The sequence below is a fragment of the Lissotriton helveticus genome, chromosome 2_1 (assembly GCF_964261635.1).
Source record: "Lissotriton helveticus chromosome 2_1, aLisHel1.1, whole genome shotgun sequence".
Lineage (NCBI taxonomy): Eukaryota > Metazoa > Chordata > Amphibia > Caudata > Salamandridae > Lissotriton > Lissotriton helveticus.
This window is the reverse complement of record NC_136059.1, coordinates 677,678,829-677,696,873: the sequence shown is the minus strand read 5'-3', so window position 1 is coordinate 677,696,873 and position 18,045 is coordinate 677,678,829.

Genomic DNA, 18,045 nt, shown 5'->3' with positions numbered 1-18,045 from the left:
CAATTTCTGTGGGCGAGGGGCGCCCAGGGTGGCGCTGCAGACCTCCTTCCACTCAACATATTGTGGGGGGCTGGCTACGTCACATGTCCAATCGTACTAGCTGGCCTCGCATCTTCTGGTGCTGAATGAGTGGTGGTATGGAGATTGGCAGTTACCCTCCTATTAAGTGGAACGACGGTGTATGGGGGACTCCACCTTGCATATGATTTTATACTCCGCAACATTGCGCAATTCGCGCCCGCCGGCTACTAGGCTGGTATTCCTGGCTTGGAAACAATCACTCCGCAGAATAGGGTGGTTGAATAGGCTAACCAGGGATACCCCGCCTTGGCACAATGGTCATCTTCCACAGCTAGCTGCATAATCTGGGTTTCGGGTATGGGACAATATCGTTATTTCGACGCTAGGAGACCTAATGCGGGGCCTGACGCTGAAGTCATTTCAGGATTTGCAACACAATTTCCAGATGCCGAACACCAGATTTACAAATACCTTCAATTTCGGCATGCCATACATCCCAGAATCGCGGGACTGGACGCACTCCCTGAATTTAGTTTGATAGAAGGCAAGGTGTTCATAGGGGATCTGCAGGGTGATAAGGTATCGAATATTTATAAGTCCTTAGTGTCACATAGCGCAGGTTCCCTAGATAAACTTAGAGATGCATTGGCGGAGGATGTCGGCCTGCTTGATGGAGATGACTGGAAAGAGGCACTGGCGTCTCCTAGAGGGGCAGCAATAACAATGCGATTGTGTCTCAATCAATTCAAATACCTTCACCGGGTATATTATACCAGGCTCAGGTTATGGAGGGCGGGTCTTGTTCCATCTCCGATATGTCTGCGCTGTGGCCAGGAGATCCATGCCATCTGGCACTGTGTAGCACTCACAAAATTCTAGAGGGGGTAATGGCCTGTCTGGCGGAGGTGTTGGAGTGGGGACTCCATTTCTCCCCCAGATTGGTAATCCTACACATTATGGAGGGCATAGGAGGTAACATCTACAAATGACACTTGTTGTTGCTGGGATTGACCTTAGTGAAACAAGACATAGCGAGGGGGCTGGAAGGCTCCAACTCCGCCCTCTCTCTCAGCCTGGAAGAATGGGTTGGATTTTTGCAAGGGGTTGGAGATCCCTATATTCAAGGTCAGGGGTTTCCCACAAAAAGTCCCAAAATTTGGAAGAGGTGGGCGGATTATCGAGGCTTAGACCTTGAGCTGGTACCTCCGATCGACTTATCAGGTACCTATAGGGATGCGTGGGCCCATTGGGTAGGCGCTTTGGGGGGCAGTGAGGATCAACATAGGTGGGACCGGGGAGTGCAGTGGTGAATACGTCGCAGTAGTGAGTTCAGGCAATGGCGGGGGTTTAATGTGTTTCTGATCTTTTTTATTATAATTGAGCATATAAAGAAAATGTATATATCAGATGTCCCTCCCAATGATACAGACCGTTTACTGTGGCAGATGTTTCCTGGGTTAAGGAGCTCTGCAATGTATGTGACATTTGAAACAACAAACATTTTGGTTAGAAAAAATAATAATTCCAGATTAGAGGACAAGGCAGGCCAAATTGAAGACAAAGCAGTATTTAAAAGCAAGTAAAAGCAACAATGGCTGCAGTGATACCTATATTACTATATCCCATGCTGCAGCCGGCATTAAATGGCTTAGCTTCTCTTGCCTACTAACTGAACAAAAGAAGCAGAACAACATCTGACCCAAATCACCACATAAGAATGGGCCATTCAGGAGCCCTGGGTAAACAGAAGCATGCTACCTAGGCATTAGGGTGGCAGGAGAAACTTTCCCAAGAGCTGAAAAAAATTCTGATTTACTTGTTTTTCCTCCTCCCGAACACCAGAATAAGGTGGTGGTGAAACCGACTCAAGAATACCATTGGCCGACAATATCATTTCTAATTTATAATGATGTCAATAATATTGTGGGAGAGAATATATAACTGAAGAATATCATTTTATTTTATTTTGAAGAAATATTGTTTCTTGTAATACTTTCTTTAAAAACATTGTATGTGTATGTTTTTATTTTATTTAGTAAAGGTATATTGTTTCATTAGTTTAAATATGTATTAACTATTTTAGAACATTTTAATGCACTTTATACATTTTCAAAATCACATGTTAAATTAATGACATCTTATTAATATTTATAATGTGCCATTTGTTTATTTTTTATTTTTATGGGTTGTTGGGTTTACAGGGGAATAGGGAGGGATTTGTAAAAAGAATTAGTTGTTATTTGTATAATTTGTAACCTAATTGGTTTATTAAGCAGATAAATCATGTAGGTTTCAGGCCATAATGAATTAATATGGATCAATGAATGTGTTGGGGAATAGGGATGGGAACATTTCTACACAATAAACTAGTAGTATATATGATTTATGTATTGTTAATATTTAATTGGTGTAGTACTTATTTAATAAGCAGAATATTTAAAATATTGATTTTTCATTCATGGATTGTTGGGTTTGAATAGGGTGAGAAGCATAATAAAATTGTATTTTATCTACAAATACATTTTGTGTAATACTGATATAATAGACATATTTATACGATAAAATGATTTGACATGTAAGACAAGAAGTGTTGATATTTGTAAAACAGTTATATTAAGCTTGTAAAATCTAATTGTTCATATAGCTAATTTTTTAGTACTACTAATGTAATAATGAAATATAGGAATAGTTGTGTCAGTAAAATTCTTTTTTTAATATTCTCAGTCACAAAATTACTATAACAATACATATTTTTAAGTGTTAAATAACAAGTCAATATGCTCAGTTTTCAACTAATAAATATATTATAATTGGACAATGAATATATTAATAAACTAGTAAAACTGTTTATTTTTGCTAGTCCATTCACTAGTAGAAAGTACTAGTTTATAATGGTAAACCTACTTGCGTAGGTTCTGCCTCCATCTTTCCTATTTTTTCTCTGTGTGGAGGTCTCTGCCCCAACTGTGGAGTTAATGCAAAAGTAAGTATACATTTCAGTAGTAAATGTAGGAGGGACAGGGAGAAATGGCTGGAAAATGGGGAATACTTATTACTAAACACAAAGAGATTAAGGGAGGAGTAAGAAGGGTTTAAGGGAAGGTTGGGGAAGGGGTTTACCAAGGGACATGCACCACCCACAAAAGAGTAAACCCATTCTGATTCACAAACTGCACTTATAAAGTTAGTGCAACCAAAAAGGATCTAAAAACATTGTCCAGCACTACACATGGCCAAACACGGATTTGTCCTGCAACACCCTCCTGTATAAAATAATGTGAGTAGGGACTTAAAATAAAGAATGTTAAAATAAAAAAAACAATGTTAAATACAATTGTTTAAATTGTTAGAAATGTAAAAAAAATTCATTTAATGCTGAAAATATCTAAAATAAAGTAGGTTTTTAATTTAATTTTACTATATTTAACTAACCTTTTTATAAAAATAATGAATGTACAATTAACTAGCTTTAACAATACTTACTTAATTAAATTGTGATCAGTAATCATTTCTGATCCTATTTTGTGAATTTCAAAATGGGTTTGGAACATAAAAAAGAGTTTAGCGGTCGAAAATTAGGAGTGGGTAGAACTAGTGGAGTTTTACTCCACGGAATTCCACTTAGTTACCTAAAACCTCTGTGAGATTCTGTGGAATTCTGCAAGCTGTGGAATTTTAGTACATTGCACTGCTTGCGCTGCTTTTTGGTGGCAGGAGGTTATTGCAAACTGTAAAATCAGTGTGAAAGGCACCACCCAGCATGTCAGGGTGCACTGATCTTCCAACGTGAGCGGCACCTTTCTCAACGCGAGCGGCAGCTTTCTCAACATGAGCAGTCACCAGCTGCTGTGACTGCCAGCATTGAGAAATATCTCGTCCTAGCTCTCAATTTTCTCACTCGTGCTCGCCAACTTAATTTTGGTGAGCTGCACATGAGAAAAAATCTGCCACGTGGCGGTTGGTAGAAGATGGGCAAAACTCTGTAAATTCCCCCAGCGGAATGGAGATTTCCGCCCACCTCTTCTCAAACCCTGTAATTTAGGAATTTAAGTGGATTGCTAATGATAAGTCATTTAGTACACCAGGCCCATTACTCATTACTCGAATTACCCTTCTATCAAGCATTTTATTAAGGATTGATTGGTGATATCGTGTGGGCACCCCTACAAAGATAACATACCTATCAAATTTGAGAAAATACCCTGTCACTAAAGAACAACTTACCACTTTCTAGAAAAAGAGGAAATTTAGGGGGATATTAGCAACAACTTGTAATAATTATCGCAAAACGCCCTTAGTGCATTTTTTTTATTGCCGCCTTTCACCGGATATTATCGCGGAGATAACACGCTATTAGCAACGTTTATCTTAATGAGATAAAATATCCAGAGATAGCGGCTAAATGTGTGAATATCGCTGGAAATCCAGGGATATTCATGCATTAACTCCATGGTGGACTTAGCCTGACAATCCACCTCCCATTGCAGAAACAGGTAAGTCATGTTTTTAGCAGGTGTTAAATTCTAGCGATAATCGCACTTAGCGTGACTTTTTTCATCGCTTCGCCTGAGTTGCTAATAGGGGGAAGTTGTGTTAGTGACTGAATTTAGTCGCTTTTAGTTGGGAACGCCTACCTTGCATGTCATTAACGATAATTATCACTGGCATGCAAGGCGACAGGAAAAACGGCCGCTATCGCCAGAAAGCTGTCGCTAACTCCTGTTAGCGACAGCTTGCTGATATGGCGATAAAAAAATTGTCAATTTAGCGGCAAAAAGTGCCTCTTGAGCAGCAATATGTCACTTGGTAATATTCCCCTGAGTTTTTAAGAATTTGTCATAGAAAACCAATGCTGATAAGCAGGTCCGATTTATGGTGATAATGAGCATGATAGATATCGAGGAAACTGATGAGACAGACTGTGCCCTAAGACTAGAGCGATATGCACAGATTGTAGGTTAACATTAAGCCCCACTTTACAATGGAAAAAGCCTAAAGGTAGTGTATTTTATAAGTACAAAGAAGCATTGAAAAGTTAATCAAAGACAACCCCTTCTGGACTGACATCTGAGTTAATTTTTTATCTCTGTTTTTTCAATAATGTAATTTTTTTACCAAAATGTAGTAGAGAGCCAAAGTGGCATATCGGTGAAAAACAATGGGGCATATTTACAATAGAATGGCAGAGTCTGGTGTTAAGCAAAAACTGCTAACACAGCACTCTGCCATTCTGAAAATACAGGGATATGCTGTATCATTGCATTTTCCCTACACTGGCGCTAAATTCAGCTGCCTAGTGACAACGGCAGCACCCTTGCACCATGCACATAAACAATCATCCCCTCAACCATGGTGCGACCAGTGTTTAATTTTCTCACCCATGCATGCCCAAACAGGGGGTACATTGCTGTCCAATGCCACTTTTGGTGACTCTGATAAGAAAACTCCCAGGTATTTCATGTTCTCCGAAGCAACCTGAACTGCCGAAGCCTAAGGCCCCAGATTTGTAAAACCTCATAGTGTCCACAGTGTAGATTTACGCAGGTTCATAAATAACCCAGACATTTCCCCAAAGATCTGCATGATACGCAACAACTTCGGTCCCGTCCCATTGATGTTCGTTAGGAAAAATAGGACGTCATCCGCATACAAAGCAATGCGATCGGAGAGCCCATGGTCCCATTCAAAGCCCGCCACCTGCGCATCCATTCTCACCCATGCTGCTAATCTGGAATTTTTTACGTATTTAAATGCACTTGCACTTCACTATCCGTGTTAGCGATCAACGCCAGACACTCCTCCCTAGCCTAGCCCGCGGACACACAGAGCAGGTGCGCCAAAGGGAAGCCCGTCAGCACCCATCCACAACTGTCCGGGGCTAGGGGCTAGTCATCATGCCCAAATGTTAACTTATTTATTGCCTGAACAAAAAAAATGTATTCTAAGGACTATGCACTTAATCCCTTCACTTTATCTAGATTAGTTTCAATGGGGATTATGAACTTCAGGGACTTTCTTCTTGAACTCAACCCACTGTATCCCGCTCAAGACTACACTCCTACGCAGGATTATCACAGACTGACTCAATTAGGAATCATACACCTGATCACACAGTCAATGATGAAACATCAACTAGAAATATTTCAATTATTGGACTCCGTTAAACTAGATATTTTTCTATTAACTGAAATGTGTCCTACCCTCATATCCCTGCTGAACTCCCATGCAGCTATTACATTCTTCAGACTAATCGGGCTCCAGGGAAAATAGGTGGAGGGGTTGCTGCTATAATTCACCAAGGATTGAAATTCACCTCCCTCACCACCCTACACATCACTTCAGTAGAAAGCTTAGTTATCAAACTTGACCACTCTCTTAACACCCTGATTCGTGTCCTGATCTACAGGCCCCAGCAGAATATGACTAATTTCCCCCAACTATTAGGGGAACAAATATCTCACTTAGTAATTAACCATGGCAACATTTTACTGATTGGCGACTTTAACTATTGGGCCAATGATGAGAGGGGTGGCCCAAGCTCATCAGACTTCACTTGACTGACCTGCTTAATGGGCTAAACTTGGTGCATGCCATCTCCCACCCATATAAAAGGACATATCCTAGACCAAGTCTGGACCTCTAACCTCAAGGTGTCCACCCTGACGGTTTCCCCATGTACCTGGTCTGATCAGCTGTTAATAATGATGCATTGTTCAACTATTACCTTGGTCCGGTGTCACCTTAGGTATATGTTTATTTTTTTATCATGACCGCCGTATTTGGAGCTTGCTGCTCCAGGACATATAGGGGTACATTATACACCACGGGACCTACACCGTTGTGTGTCTGTTATCAGGTATCTTGCTGCGATGATCTCAGTCAGGCAGCGTTGCTGCCGTTGTTCTGGTGTCCACTTCATGAAAGGACAATTCTGAGTAAACTAGCCTTTGTATCTAGCTCTCCCTATTAGACCATTGGTGAGGCGGCAGCATGCCTGTATCCACTTGGCTATGGTTGTATGATTTTTCAACGCATTCCGTTTTAACGCATGCCTTTACCACGCATGCGTTACAACGGAATGCAGTCACCACGCACATCCTTTACCACGAAAATACCTTTTACACGCATACTTTTACAACGATTTTCGTTGTAAAACTATGCATGTAAATGGTATTTTCATGGTAACGGATGTTCACCCTTTAAATATACTTTTTTAATTTATCTCTCTGGTAGAACACCCGCTCATTCCTCCTTACCTCTCCTCATTTTTCCGTGGTGACGTTGTACGTCATTAAGAGGAAGCGGAAGACGTCGATCTTCTTCACATCTTTTTCCTCAAACAGGTGCGTCTTTTTCTTTTTAAACCCACGCTTTTATTTTGTTGGGGGGAGAACCCCTAAACCCCCCTCTTTTATTTTTTACTTTACCACACATGCCTTTACTACGTTTTTCGTAGTAAAGGTATGCGTGGCAAAGGTTTCTCGTTGTAACCACGCATGCGTTGTAATGCATGCGTGGTTATGGTGTGCGTGGAAACGGCCGCATTGTAGTGGCCGTTTCCCCTTGGCTATGGCTGCCGTCCTTGTAACATGCTGCACGGAGAGGTACCTGAGCATGTGACGTCACATGACTGAAAGTGCGATTTTGTATTGCTTCACTTCTGCGGTCCACTTGGCTCAGACGGCTTTCCGCTGCTGGTCTCTCAATGTCGGGTGCATCAAGTGGCTATCACTGAGTAAGTGTTTAGCTTTCTGGTTCTTTTACCTGCTTGTTAAGTTGGATATTTTGGTAGAGGTACAGCGTGTTTATTCATTATGTTTTAGATTCTCTCGTATATTTAATATATCTGTCTGACTTTCCATTCTTCGACTTGTGGACCGCACAGTACTGAGTACATTTTCACATCCTTTTTAGATGATTTCTCCCAACACCTGTTAAATCTGTACTTTCTTCGATTAGTTCAGTCTCTGGGGGAAATGAATGTGCGCACCTTTAACTACCCACATTTTTACTATCAACAACAATTCTGACTCTATTTTGAACTTCCAGACAACTATGTTACATATACGTAACTGGATGATTAGCAACCACCTACCCATGCCACTTAGGGCGGTACATAAAACACACAAAAGGTGATGGGAGGAATGCTTGCAATTTGTCTGACTACTGGCAATTGCTTGGGTTAGCATTCCAACCCATTGTTCCTTTGCTCACCATGGCACCTCAGTTTGAACCCAGCCATATGCAAATCAGCCTTGACTCTGATTTTCATGGGAACAGGCCAGCCCGAACTGCCAGGCCAGGTCCTGAAATTTACAGTTCTACAGCAGAAGAAAAATGGAGCCAGGAAAAATAATCAAGTTGCAGTTATTTAACATTAACTAAAGAGAAAAATGAGGTACTAACTATGGTCACAACTTGTCTCACCATTGTCCAATAAAATTAAGAAGGTTATTGACGCCTCTGGGCAGTAATGCGCTATACAAATATTCTTAACATAACATAACAAATATTGAAGGAGTCTTAACATAGCAAATGTAATTCTTACATAATGCTCTAAGCCTACTGAAAATTAGAATGAAAGAACCTTTCCTTCTTTTTTCAATATAGTGGGCCACCACCCTTGTGCGGGATGCAAGTTTACATAAGCACTACACAAACATCACTAGACATGGGTTTGCACTACACTAGAACACAAAAATGCACACAAACTGTAACATGAAGGGTGTAATATATTAAATTATGTCCATGGAGACTATGCTAGATAGGAAGGTCAACACAGAAGGGTAAAATATGCATCACTGAGCATTGGGAGCATCATACACCAGGCAAAACTAACTAATAGGCTGTTGAATTCTTTTAAAGAAGAACACCATGATGAAAATGAGCTCAAATGGACAGTGATTGAAAAAATCAACAACGTAGACCCTAATGTGCTCCTAAAGTATGAGCAATAGTGGGTGCTCAGACTGAAGAGCATATGACAGACCTCAATGCTTTACATTTAATCACTTTGAACTTGACAACTAACAACCTAGTTATATATATATTATGTATACCTGTGCAATGAACATAAGATAACATCTACAAATTGTGTGAAAGCTCTTATTTTGAGGCATTTATAGGCTACCCATCTTTTCACAGCGACACTTGTAAAATACACACTTCTGTATACCTACGGGAGACTGTTCCCCACTCAGGATGAATTCATCCAAGCCTCCTGCACATACATAAATGCAAATTTAAGACATCAGACCAAACTAATAATTACCTCCTGTTGACACTATGAATAACTTTGAGAATTGTATATATTTTTTTTAAAAACAAGCATTTTCTGATACATTGCTATCTTTTTATTGCATTAAAACCAATTTTCTGGACTATTTGTCTGAGTTGAGTCAGCACGATTTCAGTATGGTACCCCAAATGTCCCTCAATCAGACAATATGATGCTCCATCAACGTCACGCTGACATTACAGATTGCTCTCAGCCTGCTGTTGCAATGGAGGTGCCAGTCTGCAAAAAATCCACCATGTATCGGTGCCTGTCATTAACACTGTCACAGTTTCCATTCCATTTGTTTATTACTGCTAGCTAATTTTCTTACTCTTTCTTCTCCTTCATAGAAAGAATGAGGTTTTTAAGACAAGCATAGAAACGTTTGTACTGTCTACTCACTCGCTAAGAGGACATGTTTTTGTTGATTAAATCTTTGCTTTATGGCTCCCTACTGTCTACGAAGACATGGTTTTATGTGTACAGTTCTTGTTACCTATCATCATTATGGTAATCGAGATGACGCATTTGTTGCAATGATTTAGCCTTTTTGATGCTTTAGTGTCTGCAAGTGCAACGGAACTTTGTTTTCAAACAATAGGATAACATCAATGATAATGATAATATAAAAACTCAGGAATTAAACAGTAGTCAGGGCGGGACTTCACTCCTGGACTACATGCCTACATGCCGGCTTGCAACACCAACCAACGTCATTCGGAGGCGACATCAGGGACAGTGAGCAGAAGTGGCCATCAGCCTGTCACTCTTTATTTTCCAGGCCTGAACCTGTTATGATAAAAAAAATGGATGTATGACATTACAACGCATGCTTTTACCACGCATGCCTTTACAACGCGGTTTTTACAACACAAACCTTTACAACGCATAGTGGTTTGGGGTGCTGGATAGTGAATAGTTTAATTTACTATTCCAACTCCAGTCCCCGTGGACACTAGGGAAGGTGTTGGATAGTAAATTAAACGTATTCCCTATCCTACAGCGCCCCCCAGCGCAATGCGTTGTAATGGTTTGCGTTGTAAAAGTTGCGTCGTAAAGCACTGCGTGGTAAAAGTTGCGTTGTAAAGGATGTTTCCCCCAAAAAATAGATGGCTTGCTATTCCGTAATGGAAATACAGGTATACTGTGGGATGCACCTTGTGAAACTCAAATAAAGGTTTGTTATCTACTGCTTTGGCTAGATTTAGCACAAGGTTTAGAATAGTCTGAGCATGCCTGGATGCTACTATGTCAATAATCATGTTCGAAATGTGTTACTACTACGTCGCTGACCGAACCATATTTATTTGCATTCGTTTGTGCTTTCTGTATGGTTACTATTCATATGTGAAACACTAGATTAGGAATTCTAAATAAACAATTTGAAATGCATATCCTTTTTAGGTCTCGGCTAGCCACGCGAAGCGCGTCTCCGCCGAGAACCTTTTGTCGGCGTGTGTGCTTCCCAGGAGACAATCCTGGCTGCGCGCATCGCCTTGGAGGCGATTTCAAACTGACACGCGCACGCGAACGAGCGCTGTGGCCAGGCGCTGTCTCCTGGGAAGCACACACGCATGCGCATACACACACACAAGCACCCACGCACATACATACAGAGAGACCCACCCCCCCGCACACATACACACACGCACGCACACACACGAGTGCACCCCCCCTCTCCCCCGCCATCGCACACATGCATACACGCACACAAGCACACACACACACACACACACACACACACCGAGGGAACCGAGCCCCCCCAGCCCTTTTCAACTTACCAGGTCTGAGGGACTCCGCTCTCTCTCTGCCGTCGCGAGACGCTTTCACTCCACCTTCTCTTCCGGTCCGGACGCAGCCCCGCCCCCGTCACAGGCGACTTTGCCTGACTTCCGGTGAGGCTGCTAGAAAATAATGCTGGGCTCGTGAGTAACAGTGACTTCCTTGTTTTGTTTTGTTATGTTACCGTACTTTTTATTTTTATTGAAACGCATATCTGCCGTTGCTATGACTGTGTGTCTCTGTCGGATTGCTGAAGTGTGAGGTTTCGCTGATACATGCCGTTTTCTTCTTCTGCAGTTTCGTTTAGCAGGATTGAGCGTCTGTTTCCCTTCGATTTCTTCGTGTGTTCCCTTGTCTCCAGTGTCCTAGTTTCTCTGTGTATGCACATTCCTGTACTGCTCCCATACTTCTCTCCATGTCCACTTTGCATAACCTTGTACCTCTCGTTCCTCATTGTGTGTACGTTGATCTCAGCCTCTGGCACTTTTGAGGGGCCACATTCCCGTCCATTGTGTTTTTTTGTCCCGCTGTCAGGCAGAGATCAGACACATGCAAATCAGATACGTTCCTTCTCCAATAGGAAACTTACAGCAGAAACTGTCAAGCCCGGTCCCTTCTGCAAATTGGGACACAATAAACTTCACTCTGGTGGTGGCCTATTTTTGATTTCCACAGTGAGGTTCAACTTGAGACCAAGGCACTTTGTCAGTGGTAGTCGCCATAATGACAGCAGGGCTAAATATTATGCATGTGATTGCCATTACTATGACAGAGATGACCACTAAAGTGACAAGAATGCATACAGTAAGTGCAGAATGCCTGCAATGTACAGGGCCACCTTTATGCCAGAGCTGGAAAGAAACTATTATGCCAGGTCTAACCACCATTATGCCAAGAACGATCATTAGTATTTTAGGGACGTGCACCACAATTCATAAAATGGCCATCACTCTGCCATGGAGGTATGGTATCAGAATAAAATCTGACAAAGTAGAATTCCCTAAGTAGTGTTTACAAAAAATAACTTCTTTGAAGTTCGTAATATAAAATCTACACACGGTGAAGTAATATTTTTTTTAATTATATTTATGCCAGACAATATTTGTTGTTATTGTTGTTCTAAAACACAACTGACATGGATGATCACAATATGCCAGTGTTATTATTCCAGGGGTGGTCACCATGCTGGCAAAATGTGTCAGAAAATATCACGGTAACCAATAGACAGATACACACCCACAGACCTAGGCCGACATGCATGCTGACACATACTTACATTCTCCTAGACACACAGCAAATATGGCCGCTAAATGTGGATTTGCCTTTCTATCCCTACACGGCTGTACTGCCATATCGCCTGCTCCAGACTGAGGATGGAATCCAGAGAAAGACAGAGGTGGGGACGTAGTAGATCACAGGACAAACACTAGATGAATGTCTGTCTGATTCCTATTGGATATATCCAGGGCCCCTGGAATTATGTGGCACCCTTCACCCTTCCATCCCTCCACCTGCACACTGCACCCCCCATCTTTCCACCTGCTTCCTTCTGCCTCCCAACAAGTGAATCCCCTCTACTCCACCTGTAACGCTGCTCCGTCTGAAGCCCCTCTTCTCCTCCACTAGCTGCACCCTCCACCTGTTCCTTTCTGCCTTGAAACAGGCACATCCTCTACTCCACCACGAACATTCCTCCCCCTGAAGCCCCTCCTCTCTACCAGCTCCCGTCCACTCCTGCAGCACAGTTACCCTCACCTTAGCTCTCCTCCCTCCACTGTTCTTCTCTTTCTTTGCCCACCTAGTTTCCCTCCTCTCCATCTGCACTGCGATACTTTCTCTCCATCTACCTCCATTCACCCTTACCCTCGGCCTCCCACTCAGCCCTCACCCCGCCTCGCTCTTCACCACCTCCCTCCAACCGCACATCACAGCTCTCTACCGGTGCACATCCGTACCCCCTCTCTTTATCTACATCACTCCACACCACCTACACACACACACTCTCCTGTGATCTCCCTCTGGTCACACTTTCTTCACGTTATTACCTTTCTCCCCGGCGAAGACCCCCCCCCCACACACACACACACACACACACACACACGCGTACCTCCCTGCTTCTCTGTCACCGCGCCCTGTCAGTCTCCATATCGCTGGCTCCCTATCGCTTTACTTTCACTTATCAGGCACTAATTTATCTAAATTCTGATGGTGCATAATTACTAATATATACTGTATACTTTTTAGAAAAGAACAACATTATAAAAAAGTATATCATTTACAATACTAATAGCTCTAAACATTGTCACTACGAGACCTATTACATTGTAAATGCTTGTTCTTAGTGTTATTAATTTTTTAAAGATGGTTTTGAGTTCCAAGTTTGTCCCTGAACTCATCTTGTTAACTGATTTGTACCGGTAAACACTTCCTGCTCAGCATTGTTCAGTCGGCTGTTTATGGTTTAGAGTCCAATTCGATTTCTAATTTATATGAGCACATGCACCACTTCCTTGCACCAGGAGAATAGAAATCCTACGCCTGCTGCTCTAAGGTGGCCCTCAGATTATATCACCTCCACTGTTTGGCACACTAGTGGCCACTCAGGGAGAATTGTTCCGAGTGATTGGAGGTAATTTGTGAGATATGCCTGTGTTCTGTGTATTGCAATCCTAGGAGGGTGTATTATGTGTCCGAAAAACATACCGACACTCAGCTCAAAGCGCCTCAGGACAGAATTGTTTCATTATATTAAAAGACAATTAGCACGAAATATTATTACCGAGACGACTCTACATGTGTGTCAGCCAGGTGACATTACATTAAAGCAGACAATAAATATTATTGGACCTAGTGATTTTTGCAGATTTCATTTGAGGTAATAGCAATCGCATGAAGTCAAACACGTATGTATGTCCATGTGATCAGCAGTGCGCATATTTATTTCACAATAATTTTACTGCCCAATAAGTCTTATCCAGTATGTGCCACTAATGAAATCAGTAGACATTTTATACAGGTTAAAAGTACCGAGTCTGATCACACGAGGTAAGCAGGTGTTATCCTTTGTCTCTCTTTCATGGAGGACTCTCTCTACAAGACAGTGAGATTAGAGAGATCTGTTCTCCGATGAATGCCCTGGATCCAAACAGGCCTTAAATGTGGGCAGACAAGTATCTGAGAATTCCCAGTAAACTGCATTATACAGCCTCCTCTGGTTCTCAGTTTCTTTAACCCCTTGGCCGCGGGGGTAATTCCCCCGCTGTGCTGGGGTGTGGGGGGGCGCGCGCAGAGCCCCGGGGCTCGTGACGAGCTCAGCTCGTCATGAGTCACGGTGGCCGTGTGCTCATGACGAGCTGAGCTCGTCACGGCCACACCCATTTCTTTGGAACGGTCAGCACAGCGGGGGAGCGTTGGAGCCGTTATGATGAGCTCAGCTCGTCATGAGCACACGGCAACCGTGGCTCATGACGAGCTGAACTTGTCATGAGCATGGGAGGGGTTAATCATGTGATATCCAGTGAGCAATACAAATCATGCAATATTCACCTCCTACACATTTTTATACTTCCAAATTTGGATCTCGCTGAGTACATTTAACAACAAATAGACTCAGGCATGTTATGTTATGTTGAAATATTTGTATAGCGCACGGCTGCCCAAGCAACGAGGCGTCCCAGCTCTGAGGTAGAACACTGAGTGGGGAGGCAGAGCGAGAATTAGCAGTGGGAAAAGAGACAAGTCTTCACCAGCCTTCTGAAGGTCAGGTGATCAGGAATGCTAATATGTAGAGGGAGGGAGGCATACTCACCTATTCATCCACTAGAGAGCTCCAGGGAGAGCGCACTGTGGTTACCAGATCAGGGTGAAGATGGGCCACGATCAGGAAGTATATCATCTCAGTGAGTTAGGGCCTTCAGCCTTTTTACTGGGAAAACAACTTTGTGGGTTTTTCCTTTTTGAAGAATCTAGTCATAAGTGAATTTTGGTAACATGATTATATGGGTGTGTCAATTACTCTTGTGACTGAGTATTCTCTGTGCACATTGGTAGGTGTCTCTTAGTCCCATTCTAGTATGATTTTAGGCATTTGTTACCACCTATAAGGAGAAAACCCAGTTTTCCAGATCATCAAAGGGACGGGTTTTGAGAGCATATCTGTTAAACAGGCCTATTGTCTCTAATATGCATAGCATGGGCTTTGTATCCACCTCTTTGAACTATTAGTCTAAATTACAAGCCTACCACAACCATTGGCTTGAGAGTATGTCAATCATCTCTTGGCCAAGAGGAGTTTTTCTCCATCATTTTATGCTGTGGGCTGCGCTATTAAAGTGTATCTTTCTACCTCCAATGGATTTCTAACATTGAACTGCAAGAGTGACTATTTTACAGCTATAAGCCTCTCTGTTGGTTTAGAGGTGGTTGTTCTCACTGCTTCAACTTGTTTCCACACATGCGAGCTCCATCTCACAACACTCTTTCCCTTATGTTTCATTGTTCACTTTCTACAGCTTGCTAATCCCTTCTAGTTCCTTTTGCTCGCCTCTTTCCTTTCTCTTATATGATACTCGTTCCAACCCATTGCCACCCCTTTTCAACTCTCTGTGTGTCCGCCTCAAACCCCGGCCTTCCCTTCCCTCCTGGCAGCTTTTCATTACAGCCGGGATCAGGTATTTTCTTATTGGTTTTTTCTTTACTAAAAATTGACAGCTCCCTTGCTTTCAAAACATCCTTCTTTTTCTTTCTATATCAAATGTATGTCAGATGGCAAGGGACCAACCATTATAGCCTTCCACTTACTCCTACACCATAGTACCTAAAGAAGTACTATAATACACTCCCTTGCCATATGGACTTCATTTCACATGGAAACAAAAGCAGTACTGCACTGAACGTAAGAGAGCTCTCAATACAAACGGATATTAGTTTTCCTAATTTTTCTGACTTTAATGTAGCTATGTTGCATATGTTGGTACCGCATCAAGCCTAGGCCCATTCACTTAGTAGATGTGGGTTTACATATAGAAGCCCTTTACTTATGCATTGATAAACTGACGATTGTAATAGAATATTAGTATTCTTTGATTATTTAGAGGAGTACATCACACAAATCATACCTTTAATGCAATTTTCTGATACTGTTACATTGGTCTATTTAGTTTAAAATGAGTCGATGCGAACCTGATCTGCAAAAATGAAATCTGAACGAACACGTTGCCATCTATAAGCAAGTCTTTTTTGTCTGATGCAGAATGCAAACTCCCGCACCCTTCCTGCGAACACTGCGAAGAGATTAAGTGCCCCAATGAGTGCCTAATAGGACCTGATTGCACATGAAAAATCACAAGAGGAAAGAAAACCCACATCACTGGAGTTAATAGATCTGAAGTAACAGTTCTTATTTCAGCCCTATTAACCATAACAAATTATTTGAATTAGCATACTGTTTTCCACAATATCGGATGGTTTATGCTAATGAATTTTTAAGGTCAAGGGACTGAAATATGACCAACCTTTTCTAGTTCTCCTCTAAGACCGCGTTCTTATTCCATGCACATCTTTCACTTGTGTTGACTAATTTGGACAGAATGTTTACTTCACCCTGATTTTGCATTCTCTTCCTCCCCTGCGGCTACCTAACTAAATGAAGTGTTATTGTGCATAGCAACTGCATCACAGATTATTCATGTTAATTGGTACAAAGCATATAATTACAATCCAGCATATGTGTTAATTTTTATTACACTATTTACAGAGCACAGCCGAGCAAAGTATTAAGTGTTTATGCATTTTTTCATTATTCTCTAAACTAACAGAAATGTATTTAAACAACTTTACAACATATATGTTGTTCAAACATATGTTTAATTTAATCGAACTGTAAATAAGGTTTTCAGATAAACCCTATTCAACCTCTTACCTTGGGTCACCAAGAGTGTTTGAATTATGAGGTGAAACTGCTCACAGCACAAATTATTCTGTTGGACCTATTCTCAAGTAGTAACACAGAACCCCTACATATAATTGCAGATTTAATACTTTTGGAAATTCACAAAATTATTAGGAATGTCATTTGACATATCCCATAAATTTGCGGTGTTCTGTTACCTTTCCCTAAACATTATGACCCTTTCCAGTGTACGAAGAGGTCAGATTAAAATTTGTGAATGCTCACAATATTTCCATGATCCTGGTCTAATGTACTAAAGACTTTCATTGTTCACAAATGTTTTTCTAAACCGATATATATTAGTTTAGCAATGGTTAGAGATTTGATATTTGTAAGGGAAGTGTTCTGAACATCTTTTCGAAATATTGAGGTGCCGATTACGATGTCGTTTGGAAAGGCTCCGAATGGGATTCAGTATCTCAGAATCTGATTCGGAACCTATGTTTCAGGACGAATGGTACACATTTTCAAACGACCGATTACGATGCACGGAAACTGTTTGGGCTGTCTAAATCGGTTCCGAAAGGCATTCGGACAGTCCTAATCTTTCGGAGCCAAATCATACAGCTTTATGGACACAGTTTCTGAGCAAGTAATTACGATGACTGATTCGAGCAGCTGGTCTGATTTGGTCTGCCTGACACAAAACAGCTATTGGAATCTGATTTTGCGGACCCGTAGCAGGCCCCCTTCACCATGAGGTCTCGGATTTGGGGCCGTGGGTGTACCCAAGAGACCCCTCTGTTAAACCATGCACAGTGTGGCAGGCACCATGGGCTGCCCACCACAGGGTGCAAGGTTTTACCCAACCACCCCTTTTTTATCAATGGGAGCCTGTGTTCATGTTTGGAACACAGGCTCCTATTGAAGTCAATGCAAGTCCGACTAAACGATGTTGGGGAGCATCTTTATTGGTCACTCGAACTTGTAGAACCCGATTCGGTCAGAAACGATTCCGGAACTGATTCGGTCGGAAGAGTTTTTGAATGACATCATAATCGGCCCCTGAGTTGGA